At 41.6% G+C, this 15,380-nt stretch overlaps 1 protein-coding gene across 1 annotated transcript in view; it reads right to left on the reverse strand.

The window, feature by feature from the left end:
- Window positions 1-10,998, reverse strand: part of SLC3A1 (solute carrier family 3 member 1) — a 48,162-nt gene extending 37,164 nt beyond the window's left edge. Inside the window, exons 1-2 of the mRNA XM_007190087.3 lie at window positions 10,858-10,998; window positions 14-132 (exon numbers count right to left, since the gene is read on the reverse strand). The gene's annotated coding sequence lies outside the window, so the exon portion shown is untranslated. The remainder of the gene's footprint in view (window positions 1-13; window positions 133-10,857) is intronic.
- Window positions 10,999-15,380: the final 4,382 nt, after the last annotated feature.

Consider the following 15,380-nt stretch of genomic DNA (forward strand, 5'->3'; position numbering starts at 1 on the left):
CAAATGTTCTTACCTTGATACAGTTTCATGAGTGAAATTTTAAGTCAGAGGAAGTGAGATTCAAGCTTGCCTCCACTACTTGCTCTCTGTTTGATCTTGGACAAAATTTTCTCTGAGCTGCTGTTACCTCAGCTGTAAAACAGTTTTAAGTAGAAGGAAACACTAAAATAGATTTGTCCCAGCTAGAGAAGGAAGTTCAATTTATATAACCATTGAAATCAAAGGAAAATATCTAAACATGTTTTTGCTGGAAGTTAAACTATTTTAAAACATTTTTATAACAAAGTATAACAAAACAAATAGCAAAAAAAATGTTAACAGAACTTGAAAATGTGACAGATGTCAGGACAAAACCTTACTATTTCTACATAGAAATATGTAGAAATAGTAGAATAGAAATGAATGCAAATATTTAAAATCAATAGCTAAATTACATTCAATAAGAGATTAAAAAGGATTGCAAATTATATATAAGAAATTAACATCACATAAAAGTTACTGAATAAAAGTACCTTTCTGATGGAATTAAAGAAATACAAATTAAAACATTAAGGTACATGATAGATTAATTGTATTAGTAGCTAATTAATGGCATCCCTGTATCCCTTAATGGCCTTTTGCCCCATCATTCCTTAGTCCCTTGACACACGGAGTCTGGACTTAGACGTATGGCTTGCTTTGGCCAATGGCACAAAAAGAAACTTGACACAAAAAGAGGCTTTAAAAAGTGCTCCTCTTCTAGACCACTGCCATCACCGGGAGATTAGGCCCAGGCTGGTCTGCTGCAGGATGTGGGAGATATGGGAAGGACTCTGGAACCTTCCCATCGAGGGTCCTCTAGATTAGCCAGTCCCCAGGCAGCCAGCCATTTGACCACAGACGCTTGAGTGAGCCCAGCCGGGATCAGTGTTCAAACTGGCCTATGAACAACTATAGAGTCATGAAAATTAGTAAATGGCTGGGTTACTTTTTGGCTTTGACCTTTAAAAAACAGACTGATTGAGGGATAATTGACATACAATAAACTGCACTCTAAAGTATACGATTTGATGTTCTAACACGTGTATATACCCATGAAACCATCACCACAATCAAAATAGTGAACATGTCCATCACCTGCAAAAGTGTCCTCTTGCCCCTTCGTAGTCCCTCCCTCCTACCCCTCCCTGCACCTCACCCTCACCCGCCACAGCCTATGCCTGTCCCTAGGCAACCACTGATCTGCTTTCTATCACTATAGATTAGTTTGCATTTTCTGGATTTTTATATAAACGGAATCATCCATACAGTATGTAATTTTTGTCTGGTTTCTTTTACTCAGCATAATTATTTGGACATTTATCCATCTTGTGTGTATCAATATTTCATTCATTTTTATTAACTAACACTTTTTTTTAGAGGAAGCTGTAGTTTTACAGAAAAATTGAACAGAAACTACAGAGAGTTTCCATATACCCCCCTCTTCTCTTCTACGTCTGCAGTTTCCCTTATTATTAGCATCTTGCATTAGCGTGGTACATTTGATGTACAACTGATGAACCAATATTGATACATTATTAACTATAGTCCCTGGTTTACATTAAGGTTCACTCTTTGCCTTGTACAGTTCTAAGGGTTTTGACAAATGCACAGTCATGTAACCACCTTTAGAGTTTCATAATGGAATTGTTTCACTTTCTCGAAAATACCCTGTGCTTCACATATTCATCCCTCCATCCCCCTGAACCTCTGGCAACCACTGATCTTTTTACTGTCTCTATAGCTTTGCCTTTTCCAGAATGTCATATAGTTGGAATATACAGTATAAGCCTTTTCAGACTGGCTTCTTTCATTTAGTAATATGCATTTAAGTTTCCCTTATGTCTTTTTGTGGCTTAATAGGTCTTTTCAGTGCCAAATAATATTCCATTGTCTGGATGTACCAGAGTTTATCCATTTACCTACTAAAAGACATCTTAGGGATGCGCACGCAGCGCCTTCCGCCCAAGCGGAAGTTTTCGCAGGGCAACTGAGAAGGTGAGTTCCAGTTCCCCTGGAGGGTCCGAGAGTCTGGCTGCAAATATGTGCCTCCCCACTCCGCTCACCAAATCTAGAGGACACAGTTAAGATGGAGTTTCCAGCCCAGTGAGTCTGAGGGCCAGACCGTGACCCCATAAAGCGTGATCTCCTGTCCAGACTGTGGCAAAGGTGTTGAAGCAACTTTCAAATTCTGCCCCTACTGCGGAAAACCTTTGCCTACAGAGGAGCATGAGGGGTCCCAGACCTTTGTCAAGCCATCTATGTCATCCTCCCAAGCCCTCCAGCAGATCTCATCAGCTCTCCCTTTAAAAGTCAATGCCGAGGGCTTCCCTGGTGGCGCAGTGGTTGAGAATCTGCCTGCCAATGCAGGGGACACGGGTTCGAGCCCTGGTCTGGGAAGATCCCACATGCAGCGGAGCGACTAGGCCCGTGAGCCACAATTACTGAGCCTGCGCGTCTGGAGCCTGTGCTCCGCAACAAGAGAGGCCGCGATAGTGAGAGGCCCGCGTGCCGTGATGAAGAGTGGCCCCCGCTTGCCACAACTAGAGAAAGCCCTCGCACAGAAACGAAGACCCAACACAGCCAAAAAAAAAAAAAAAAAAGTCAATGCCGAGGACTTCCCTGATGGCACAGTGGTTAAGAATCCACCTGCCAATGCAGGGGACACAGGTTCGATCCCTGGTCCGGGAAGTTCCCACATGCCGCGGAGCAACTAAGCCCATGCGCCATAACTACTGAGCCTGCGCTCTAGAGCCCACAAGCCACAACTACTGAGCCCATGTGCCACAGCTACTGAAGCCTGTGCGCCTAGAGCCCGTTCTCCGCAACAAGAGAAGCCACCGCAATGAGAAGCCCGTGCACCACAATGAAGAATAGCCCCCACTCGCCTCAACTAGAGAAAGCCCGCGCACAGCAACGAAGACCCAACACAGCCATAAATAAATAATTTATTAAAAAAAAAAAAAAAGACATCTTAGTTGCTTCCAAGTTTTGGCAATTATAAGGCTACTGTAAATCATCATGTGCAGGTTTTTGTGTGGACGTAAGTATTCAACTCCTTTTGGTAAATACCAAGGAGTGTGATGGCTGGATTTTGTGGTAAGACTCCATTTTGCTTTGCAAGACACTGCCAGACTGTCTTCTATTTTGGAAGGCTGTACCATTTTGCATTCCCACCAGCAATGAATGAGAGTTCCTTGTTGCTCCACATCCTTGCTAATGTTTAGAGTTGTCGGTGTTTTGGATATAAGCCATTCTAATATGGGTATAGTGGTATCCCAGTGTTTAGTTAATTCATTTCTATCATGGAGTAGTATTCCACTCTATGAATATACACCATTGTTGATAACTGAACATGTATTTTTTTTCCAGTTTTGTACTGTTATAAATAAAACTGCTGTGAACAATCATGTACAAATTTTTGTAATGATATAGTTTTCTTTTCTCTTGGGTAAACACCTAGGAGCAGATGGCTGGATCATATGGAAGGTGTACATTGTGTATGTTTAACCTTGTAAGAAACTGCCAAACTATTTCAGAAAGTGCTTGCACCATCTTACGTTACATTCAGCAGCGTCTGAGGTTCTAGTTCTTTCACATCCTTGCCAGCACTTGCTATGTTCAGTCTGTTTAATTTTCGTGATTCTAGTATGTAAGTAGTGGTATTTCATTGCAGTTTTAATTTGCACATCCCTTTTGAATAATGATGTTGAGTATCTTTTCTGTGTTTTTTTGCCATCCATTATCTTTCTGGTGAAGTTGATGCTGGCTAGGGGGGTCAGCTAGGGGGTCTCAGTTCTCTCCCCATGGGTCTCTCCATGCTGTCTCTCCACATTGGCTACTTTGGGCTTCCTCATAGCATTCTGGCATGGTCCCAAATGTGAGTGTCCCAGATGAAGAGAGAAAGCAAGGCGGAAACCGTATCCTTTTTGTGACCTAGCCTCAGAAGTCACATAGCATCTTTTTGACTGTACTTGATGTACCAAGGCCAGAGTCCATGTGAGAAGTTACAGGGCAAAGGACATACAGGGAAGCCATTAATTGGGCTTTTAATGCAATTAATCTATCATGTACCTTCACAATACTTTTTTTTTAAATAAATTTATTTATTTTATTTTTTTATTTTTGGCTGCATTGGGTCTTCGTTGCTGCATGCGGGCTTTCTCTAGTTGTGGTGAGCGGGGGCTACTCTTTGTTGCGGTGCAAAGGCTTCTTATTGTGGTGGTTTCTCTTGTTGTGGAGCACGGACTGTAGGCACGCAGGCTTCAGTAGTTGTGGCTTGTGGGCTCTAGAGCGCAGGCTCAGCAGTTGTGGCACACGGGCTTAGTTGCTCCACAGCATGTGGGATCTTCCCGGACGAGGGCTCGAACCCATGTCCCCTGCATTGGCAGACAGATTCTTAACCACTGCGCCACCAGGGAAGTCCCCACTCATTGTGTTTTGTTTTGTTTTGGTTTGGTTTGGTTTTTGAAAGTGGCCATCCTCATGAGTGTGAAGCTGTACATCACTGTGGTTTTGATTTGCATTTCCCTGATGATGAGTGACATTGAGCATCTTTTATGTGCTTGTTAGCCATTTGTATATCATCTTTGGAGAAATGTCTATTCAAGTCCTTTGCTCATTTTAAAATCAGGTTATTTGATTATTTGCTGTTGAGTTGTAACAGTGTTTCGTTTTGTTTGTTTATTTATTTATTTATTTATGGCTGCATTGCGTCTACGTTGCTGCGCACAGGCTTCCTCTAGTTGCAGCGAGCGGGGGCTATTCTTCATTGTGGTGCACAGGCTTCTTCTCATTGCAGTGGCTTCTCTTGTTGCAGGGCATGGGCTCTAGGCACACAGGCTTCAGTAGTTGTGGCACATGGGCTCAGTAGTTGTGGCTCGTGGGCTCTAGAGAGCAGGCTCAGTAGTTGAAGCACATGGGCTTAGTTGCTCCGTGGCATGTGGGATCTTCCCAGACCAGGGATTGAACCCGTGTTCCCTGCGTTGGCAGGCGGATTCTTAACCACTGCGCCACCAGGGAAGTCCCTGTAACAGTGCTTTGATTTGTATTTCCAACAGGTACTTACAGCACCAGGTGCAGCCCTGAGCTGGATGCTTCAGCCTGATGAGAGGCAAGTGTTTCTGTGTATCTCAGACCCAAGTTTGTGATAATCACAGCATGGGGATTTCTGTGGCTATTGTCAACCCAGAGCCACTGTTATTAATAGTAACACCTAAACACTGTGCCTTCCTGGTGGCCTGTCCTCTATACATTACATAAAAAACCAACACACACAAACAAAAAAGCATAATTAGGTCCTTCTGTGACATCATCGGACAACAATGTAATTGAATCCACAGTGTAATAGGCTGATTTATAGAGGGTTTTAACCTTGGGGTGTCTCAATTCTTTACTGCTTAAAGACTTTGTTCTCCAAAACAGTCCAGAATCACAAAAGAAACAGTAACACATAATATCTGGTCTTCAACAAAGTTCTATTGAAAAAGATCACCCAACAACTAAATGCTAAGTTACCTATCCCGTGACAAATATGTCAAATTCAGATACACTGAGTTGTTCTGGAAAACTTGTAATTATTAGCATTGATAGACATTGTACTGTCACGAATAGTCTCACTGAAAATTCAAAGAGCATGAATCACATGTTATTTTTAAAATGCTACAGTCATCTGAGAACACTGCATGCTAGAACTTCATTGGGACACAAACATTATTCTCTGCAATCTACAGCTGCAGAAATGTGGTTCTTGGCTGTTGAGTGAAGTCCTCAATTCCCAGGCTGACCCAGTATTCCTGGGGGAGGCTTTATGATCCCCTGGCCTTTAATGGATGGTCTCCCAGCTAGGCCTGACTCAAAGCCCGGAAATGTTCAAAATGGTTTGGGTGCTGGGTCAGGGTCTTTGAGAACATACATCAGAGGAACAAGTGTCAATATACGTAGAAAAAACACTAAACATGTCATACTTTTGGGAAATTGCTTTACCCACATTGAGCCATGCACATAAAACCATTGTGAATGCATCTCTATTTTTTTTTATTTTTCATAAATTTATTTATTTAGTTAGTTATTTTTGGCTGTGTTGGGTCTTCATTGCTGCACGCGGGCTTTAGTTGCGGCAAGCGGGGGCTACTCTTCATTGCAGTGTGCGGGCTTCTCATTGCGGTGGCTTCTCTTCGTTGCAGAGCATGGGCTCTAGGTGCGCGGACTCAGTAGTTGTGGCTCGCGGGCTCTAGAGAGCAGCCTCAGTAGTTGTGGCGCACGAGCTTAGTTGCTCCATGGCATGTGGGATCTTCCTGGACCAGGGCTCGAACCTGTGTCCCCTGCAGTGGCAGGCGGATTCTTAACCACTGCGTCACCAGGGAAGTCCATGAATGCATCTCTTTAAAATGAAGCCCACTTACACTGCACAATTTGTCAGACCATTAATCTCTCAACACTCATACTGCAACTTGAAAGCTGTCAGTGGTTTCTCATTATAAAGAGAACAAACTCCAAATATCTTAGCCGAGAAGTCTAAGCTACAATCTACACACATACTACATTTCTAGTCTTATTTCTCTCTTAATTTCTCCAAATCAGGCCCTCTGCTCACTGTCCCCTCACTGGAGGCTAGGAAGACCTAGTTCAGGACATTTGTTCCTGTCTCTCTTATAGGCCCTGCTCCATCCGCCTTTCCCCTACCACCAATATCACTCCAGTGGACACTGATCTAGCCTTCCCAGAATTCCTGTCTGTGTTATTCACTTGTATATCCATCCTTATAATGACAGTTACTTTAATATATGACTTTTTTGCATTTTCCCACCCTAAACGACTGAGAGTTTTACTTCTTACCAAAGTGAATAGTCCAAGGTTTGGCCCATGGTCAACATTCAGAATTTTGTTGAGGGAAGGACTTTGGAGATCAACTCCAGCAGAGCTTCTCAAACTTTAATCTGCATACAAATCGCCTAGAGATCTTGTGAAAATGCAGATTCTGATTCAATAGATTTTGGGTGAAGCCTGAGAGTCTGCATTTCTAACCACCTCCCAGGTGATGCCAGTGGTGGGGTGCCTGGATCACACTTGCATGAGGGTGCAATGGTGCATATAAATGAATGACGCAGGCAGGGTGGGACGCAATGGAAAGTGGTGGGGATGCTACTGTCTAGCACAGAGAACTACATTCAATACCCTATGATCAACCATAATGGAAAAGAATATTTAAAAAAGAATGTGTATATATGTGTGGAACTGAATCACTTTGCTGTACAGCAGTAATTAACACAACATTGTAAATCAACTATACTTCAATTAAAAAAATAAATAACAATAATAAAGTAGTAGGGATGGGGGATGGTGGCAAATCAGGAGACTAATGCCCCGCCTGAGGGACAGCAGCCACTTAGCTCCAACAACAATGAAGAACTAAGATTGACAGATCTACTTTTCATAGAGAAGCTGGAAATCTGTATTAATATGTAAAATTTCCCAAATTTCATATGTGGGCAATTTCTTCAAATCCATGTCTGAGAAGATCTATACCACACACCCTTAATCTCTTTAAAGTACCCCCTGTGTGACTGAATAATACTTCGTCTTTGCTCTTTCTGAAGTTTTAGCTTTCTCTCTACACCAGAGTATCTATCTATCTATAGACCAGAGTAATTAAAACTGAAAAAAAAATTTTTTTTTAATAAATTTTTAAAATTTATTTATTTTTGGCTGCATTGGGTCTTCGTTGTTGGGTCTTCATAGCCATGTGTGGGTTTTCTCTAGTTGTGGCAAGCAGGGGTTTCTTTTCATTTTGGTGTGTGGGCTTCTCATTGGAGTGGCTTCTCTTGTTTCAGAGCTTGGGCTCTAAGCACGCGGGCTTCAGTAGTTGCAGCACGTGGGCTCAGTAGTTGTGGCTCACGGGCTCTAGAGCTCAGGCTCAGTAGTTGTGGCGCACGGGCTTAGTTGCTCTGCGGCATGTGGGATCTTCCCAGACCATGGCTCGAACCCGTGTCCCCTGCCTTGGCAGGTGGATTCTTAACCCCTGTGTCACCAGGGAAGTCCTGAAAAAAATAATCTGTGTCCTAAACAATAAATATTCCATCAGCTAGTTTGTGTGTAATTAGAACAATGATGCCCAAACTTTGGGATTTTATAGGCAAGGAAAATTAAAAAAAAAAAAAATTGGAAATCAAAATATGGTACCAGCATTTTATTTTGCTCAATAAAGATATTAACAAATAATCTAGGATTCAGGCCAAGATGGTGGAGTAGGAAGACCCTGAGCTCACCTCCTCCCACGTAAATTTGGCACACCAAAGTCACAACTATTTGCAGAGCAACTATGGCTGAGAACAACACGGAGAATAGCAGAAAAGATCTACAACTAAAGATGTAAAGAAAGAACCACAATGAGACAGGTAGGAGAGGCAGAGATGCGATGTAGTCAAGACCCATACCCCAGGGTAGGCAACCCATAAACGGGAGGATAATTACAATTGTACAGGTTCTCTGCAAGGAGCAAGGGGTCTGAGTCCCACATTGGGCTCCCCAGCCTGGGGGTCCTGCACCAGGAAGACGAGCCCCCAGAATGTTTGGCTTTGAAGGCCAGCAGGGATTACTTTTGGGAGAGCCAGAGGGCTGTGGGAAATAGAGTCTCCAATCTTAAAGGGCACACACGAAAACTCACATGCTCAAGGACTCAGGGCAGAAGTAGTAATTTGAAAGGAGCCTGGCTTGGACCCACTTGTGGATCTTGGAGAGCCTCCTGGAGAGGCAGGAGACAACTGGGACTCACCCTGGGGACACAGATGCTGGCAGCAGCCATTTCTGGGATCTCATCCCAACATGAGGACACTGTACTGGCAAGTGCCATTTTGGAATCCTCCCTCTAGCTGATTAGCGTTGGGACCTGGTCTTGCCCACCAGCCATTTGGCACTAGTACTGGGACACCCCAGGCCAGGCATCTAGCTGGGTGGGGACACGGCCATACCCACCAGCAGGTTGGCTGCTGAGAGTCCCCTGAATCTGCAGTCTCCCTGAGACCTGGCCTTGCCCTCCAGAGGGCCCAGGACCTGTCCCCACTCACCAGTGGGCCAGCATTAGCTCTGGCACCAGCCTCACCCACCAGTGGGGTGACATGAGCCCTGGGGCCACAGTGGCCCCATAGCCAGCCATGTCAAGACCTGGCCCACGGGGCTTCCCTGGTGGCACAGTGGTTGAGAGTCTGCCTGCCAATGCAGAGGACACGGGTTCGAGCCCTGGTCTGGGAGGATCCCACATGCCACGGAGCGACTGGGCCCGTGAGCCACAACTACTGAGCCTGCGCGTCTGGAGCCTGTGCTCCGCAACAGGAGAGGCCACGATAGTGAGAGGCCCGCGCACCGTGATGAAGAGTGGCCCCCGCTTGCCGCAGCTAGAGAAAGCCCTCGCACAGAAACGAAGACCCAACACAGCCAAAAATAAATAAATAAATAAAATTAAAAAAAAAAAAAAAAAGACCTGGCCCACCTACCCAGCAGGCCAATACCAGCTCCAAGACACCATGGATCCCACAGCCAGCATTGTCAGGAACCAGCCTCACCCACCAGCAGGCTGACACTAGCTCTAGGACCCCAGACCCTGCAGCCAGCCAACCTGGGACCCAGCTTGCCAACCAGTGAGCCAGCACTAGCCCCAGCACCCCCGTCCCTCCCACGAGCTCTGTAGCCAGCTGCCTTGTGACATGGCCCTGCTCCACCAGTGGGCTGGCACCAAGACCAGGACTCCCTTGGCCATGCAGCCAGTCATGCCAGGACCCAATCCTGTCCACCAGAGCCTGGCAGCCTCTGCACTAGGCAGGGCCTGACAACCAACCAGACCAGAGGCCAACCACACCTACCAGCACACCCACAGTACCCTCTGACACAACAGAAGGACTCAAGCAGCCCACATAGAGGGAACTCCTAGAGCATATAGCTCTGGTGACCACAAGGGAGTGCGCTGAGCCCCACAGGATGTTTCCTACATAAGGCCACTTCTCCAAGACTGGAAAATGTAACCAACCTACCAAATACATAGAAATAAAAACAGTGAATTAGGCAAAATGAGGCAACAGAGGAATATACTACCAAACATTTAGAGAAGAGTTAACACCTATTTTTCTCAAACTATTCCAAAGCAGAGGAAGGAATGCTTCTGAAATCATTCTATGAGGCCAGCATCATCCTGATACCAAAACAAGGTAAAGATATCACACACAAACACAAATTACAGGCTAATATCACTGATGAATGTAGATGTAAAAATCCTCATCAAAATGAATTTAATAGTATATTAAAAAGATCATACACCATGATCAAGTGGGATTTATTCCAAGGATGCAAAGATGGTTCAGTATTCACAAATCAAACAATACATCACATTAACAAAATGAAGAATAAAAATCATATGAGCATCTCAATAGGTACAGAAAAAGTTTTTGAAAAAACTCAAGATCCATTTATGATAAAAACTCTCAACAAAGTGGGTATAGAGGAAATGTACCTCAACAGAATAAAGACCATATATGACAAGCTCATAGTGAACATCATACTCAACGGTGAAAAACTGAAAGCATTTACTCTAAGATCAGGAACAAGACAAGGATGCCCACTCTTGCCACTTTTTATTCAACATAGCATTGGAAGTCCTAGCCATAGCAATCAGATAAGAAAAAGAAATAAAAGGAATCCAAATTGGAAGGGGAGAAGTAAAATGGTCATTGCACATGACACAGAAAATCCTAAAGATGCCACAAAAAAACTACTAGAACTCATCAATAAATTCAGTAAAGTGCTCTCCTCTCTTCTTGTGGGTAGAGTTACAATTTCATGGTAACTTACCTTCACTAGCATGGTGAAATGGGAAAGTCTGGGGCCAGATAGACATGGGTTTGAATCCCAGATCAGCCGGTTCTAAGCTTTGTGGTCTTGGGTAATTCATTCAGCCTCTTTAGATGGATCTCAGCTTTTTCATCGGCTACACTTACTTCATAGTGTTGTTATGAAGATTAAATAAAATACACATAAATTTTAAAATTTAATTAAATTTAAATGACTTAAATTTAATTAAATAGCATATACAAATTACCTACCAGTGGTAATAGGCTCCTCCTGTAAAGGTTGGTTAGGTTCCTCCCCAGCAAAGAGCTTTGCAGAGCAAGGCCTATGTCGTTGATAAAAGTTGCTACTGTTAACATTATAATTATAATAACAATTACTATCAAGTATTAAGTATCAGGACAATGGGGTCTACTCACTACATTTACAGAACTAAAGGGAACCTCTTAAATTATTCTTCACAAAACAAGAATGATCTGCTTAAAGGTAATTCCTCCATCCTCAGTTATCCCAAGAGGCAACTGGAAAGTTCTCTCACTAAATAAGAAATAAATATTAGTTTTAATAAATATTAGTTCTAAAACATTAGTACTAAAACTAATAAATATTAGTTCTCTTTCATAGTAAAAACTGACAAGAAGCGGCACATCATAATATCTACCATCATATACTTCTTGCTTCTATTTCCTCTATTTCCACTTTAAAAATATATTTGTTTAATTTGAATAAGACCATGAGGACAAGGACTCAGTTCTTCCAAGTTCTACTTAATGATAGTACTTTTACTCGAATCATAATTGATCATTTGTTAATCCTTAATTAGTAACTCAGCTTTAAATCGGGGGAAATGATCTCAGTATAGGGAGCACCACAAGTTGTATAGGTTCTAGTCACTGATGTTAGTCATGTCCTTATCTACTCCTTATAACCAAGAATGAAAAATTGTGGAACTAAATCTTCAACAGAAGTGAATTTGATTTGTTGGACTATTTTAACAAGAGTAGTAGTCATCTGTGGTTACTTGCTAAATATAAAAAAGTATAATCTTATCAAAGGGGAAACAAAATAGAAGTAAAACCTACTTTCTGAAATTTACACTTGTAACTAAGGCAAACTTTACCGAGCAAAGTCATAATCGAATACATGAAATATTTTGTAAGCTATCTTGGACAAATATCTTCATATTTTCTAGGAATGAGAGGTTTTTGTACACAGTTAATCACACAGAGTCACAGAATATGCATACCCTGATTTTCTGATATGGAGTCTTCCTAATGAACACTTTAGTATTGTAGGGGAGGAAAAATATCTTTCTCCTCTACCCTTTTAAGTTCTCGACTGAGACCCCTATAACAAAAGACATATTAACAAGAAAAAAGCATACAAATTCATATAATGTAAGTTTTATCACGAGAGCCTTCATAAGGGGATGAGAACCCAAAGAAACGGGTTTTTATGCTAAGTTTGCTGAAGAATGGAAAGATATAATAGGACAAAGGGTATGAGGTAAGTGTAGGAAACTGGAGAAACTTAGCAAAGCTAATATTTATTCAGAGTCCTCTCTGTGTCCCTTTGTCTTCAGAGATAAAGATGCTCCTTTCCTCCTGTTATGCGGAGGGCACAAATCTCTCACGAGAGGGTTTTATGACCTGCTTCAGGGAAGGTTAGAACATCTTTCCTGCATGTGCCATTTCTCAAATTCCTTCAGCTTAAAATGCTCAATATGCCAAGGTGCCATATTTTGGGGTAACATGTCCTGAACCCCATCGTTACCATTATTAGTTCTCTTCATAGAAGTACCTATGTTATTTGAGTCTACGAACCCTTTGTCACAACAAGTAGTGGATTTGCTTTGGGGGGTGTTTATAATTTCCAACCAGGGTCAGCTAACTTTGTCCCAGGTCAAATCCAGTCCAATACATGTTTCTGTAAATGAAGTTTTATTTGAATACATCCACTTGTGCTTGTTTATATCTGTGGCTGCTTGCCACAATAGAAGAGTTGAGAGACAGAGACCATTTGGTCCTCAAAGCCTAAAATATTTACTCTCTCGCCCTTTACAGACAAAGTTTGTCAACCTGGACCTACAGAATAAAGAGCAATAACTAAATATGTTAAGGGATTATTATTTTTAAAAAGTTATCACTCTGGGCTTCCCTGGTGGCACAGTGGTTAAGTATCCGCCTGCCAATGCAGGGGACACAGTTTCGAGCCCTGGTCTGGGAAGATCCCACATGCCACGGAGCAACTGAGCCCGTGAGCCACAACTACTGAGCTCTAGAGACTGCGCCACAACTACTGAGCATGCGTGCCACAACTACTGAAGCCCGCACTCCTAGAGCCCGTGCTCTGCAACAAGAGAAGCCACCACAATGAGAAGCCCGCGCACTGCAACAAGGAGTAGCCCCCACTCGCCACAACTAGAGGAAGCCTGCGTGCAGCAACAAAGACCCAATGCAGCCAAAAATAAAAAAATAAATTAAAAAAGAAAAATTTATCACTCCAAAAGCCTCTAAGGATGCAACCCTAAGCCTATATACCTTTGTACCAGAAAGGCAATAGTCTTGCTTTAAAAAGTAGAATTCTACTTTCCTAAGCTTGAGGAAACACCAAAATGAAAGTCATAATTAAAATGGAGGCACTCTACTCCTTATAAGTAGTAAATGAAATTGTTTTTGGTTTGGGGAATGTTGCATTAGTGAGGATGCTGTGCAAAAGAGAGTTCTAAAAGGTTACAAAACTGTGGCTCTTGAGGAAATCAACCATGGGCATCTTCTATAGCTGGATTTCAATAAAAATTTTAATTACTTACAAAATTTTAACGTTATGTTTTATTAGTAAGTCTTCCTGATTGTTGGGAGAGGGTAGCAGATGGGATTATATAATAAAGTGGACTTGATCAATTTATATCCATCAATATCATATAATTCAGTCCATTTAAATAGATTACTTAGCAAAGCTTCCTGATCATCCAACCCCATCAGCCCAGCAGCTGCTCAAGAAAACCAAGTAATTACTCAAATAAAAAATACATTCATATATACAGATAACTACTAAATAAATACATAAATAGTAAATCCCTGGTGTTACTTACCCTAAGCAGGTTACAAAGAGGAGCGCATGTGAAAAGTAACTCGGTATAAAATTTGGACTATTCTTCTCTTGTGAATTTTATCTCAAGTTCATATCTTTGGAAATATGTTAAAATGAAAATTATTAAATATAAAACAGATCTGAAAGAATATTATAGCAAATACCCATAAACCCAAATTTACATTAACACATTTTTATTCTTTTTATTATTTTTTTCTTTTAGTCAGATTCATGACATATAAAATACATACTTAACCACTTCTAGGTGTATGATTGGATGAGTTTTGACAAATGTCTACAGTTATGTAACCACCACCACAATCATGGTATAGAACAGTTCCATAGCCCCCAAAAGTTCCCTCGTGTCCCTCCCACCAGCCCCTGGCAACAACTCGTCTGCTGTCACTAAATTTTGCCTTTTCTCAAATTGCAGATAAATGAAATCATAAGAGTATGATGTTTTTTGTGTCTTTTTTCACTTAACATAATGCTTCTGAGATTCACCCATGTTGTTGCATGAATTAGTAGTTTGTTCCTTTTATTGCTAATTAGCATTCATTGTATGGATGCGGTTTACCCTTTCACCAATGATGAACTTTTGAGGTGTTTCCAGTTTGGGACTATAATAATGCTTTTATGAACATTCATGTAGATTTTTGTGTGGACATGTTTTCATTTCTCTTGGGTATATACTGAGGAGTGGAATTGCTGGGTCATAAGGTTAGTATAATATTTAAGTTTATAAGAAATTGCCAAACTGTCTTCTGAAGTGGTTGGACTTTTACCTACCCATGAGCAATATGTGAGCGTTCCACTTACTCCACATTCTCGCTGACTTCTGGCAATGCCAGTCTTTGTAACTATAGTCATTCTAGTGAGTTGTAGCAGTATTACAATTTGCACTTCCTTAATGACTAGTAACTTGGAGCATTGGTGCTTATGTGCTATTTGTATGTTTTCCTTGGTAAAATACTCAGTTTTTCAATATTTACGTATTTAAAAAATATATCTATTATAAACACCACTCCTTAATCAGAGATGTTTTGCCTAAGGCTTGCCTTTCCATTTTCTTAACAGTGTCTCTCTCTGGAAGAGTGGAAGTTATTCTTAACTGAGCTTTGCCTAACCCAAGTTCCTCCAATGTTTTCATCTAGAAATTTTAGTTTTAGTTCTTACAGTTAAGTCTGTGATTCAAGTTAATTTTTGTGTGACATAAGGGGATAAAAGTTGATTTAAAAAAATATATAGCTATGTGTTTATTCCAGAACTATTTGTGGAAGAGACTTTCCTTTCTCCAATCAAATTACTGTCAGCTTTGTGAAAAATCAAGTGACCATATAGGTGTTACATACAGTGTCTATTTTTGGACTCTCTATTGTGTTCCACAGATTATATATATATATATACACACACATATATGTATATATGTATAT

This window comes from Balaenoptera acutorostrata, chromosome 12, assembly GCF_949987535.1.
Source record: "Balaenoptera acutorostrata chromosome 12, mBalAcu1.1, whole genome shotgun sequence".
Classification (NCBI taxonomy): domain Eukaryota; kingdom Metazoa; phylum Chordata; class Mammalia; order Artiodactyla; family Balaenopteridae; genus Balaenoptera; species Balaenoptera acutorostrata.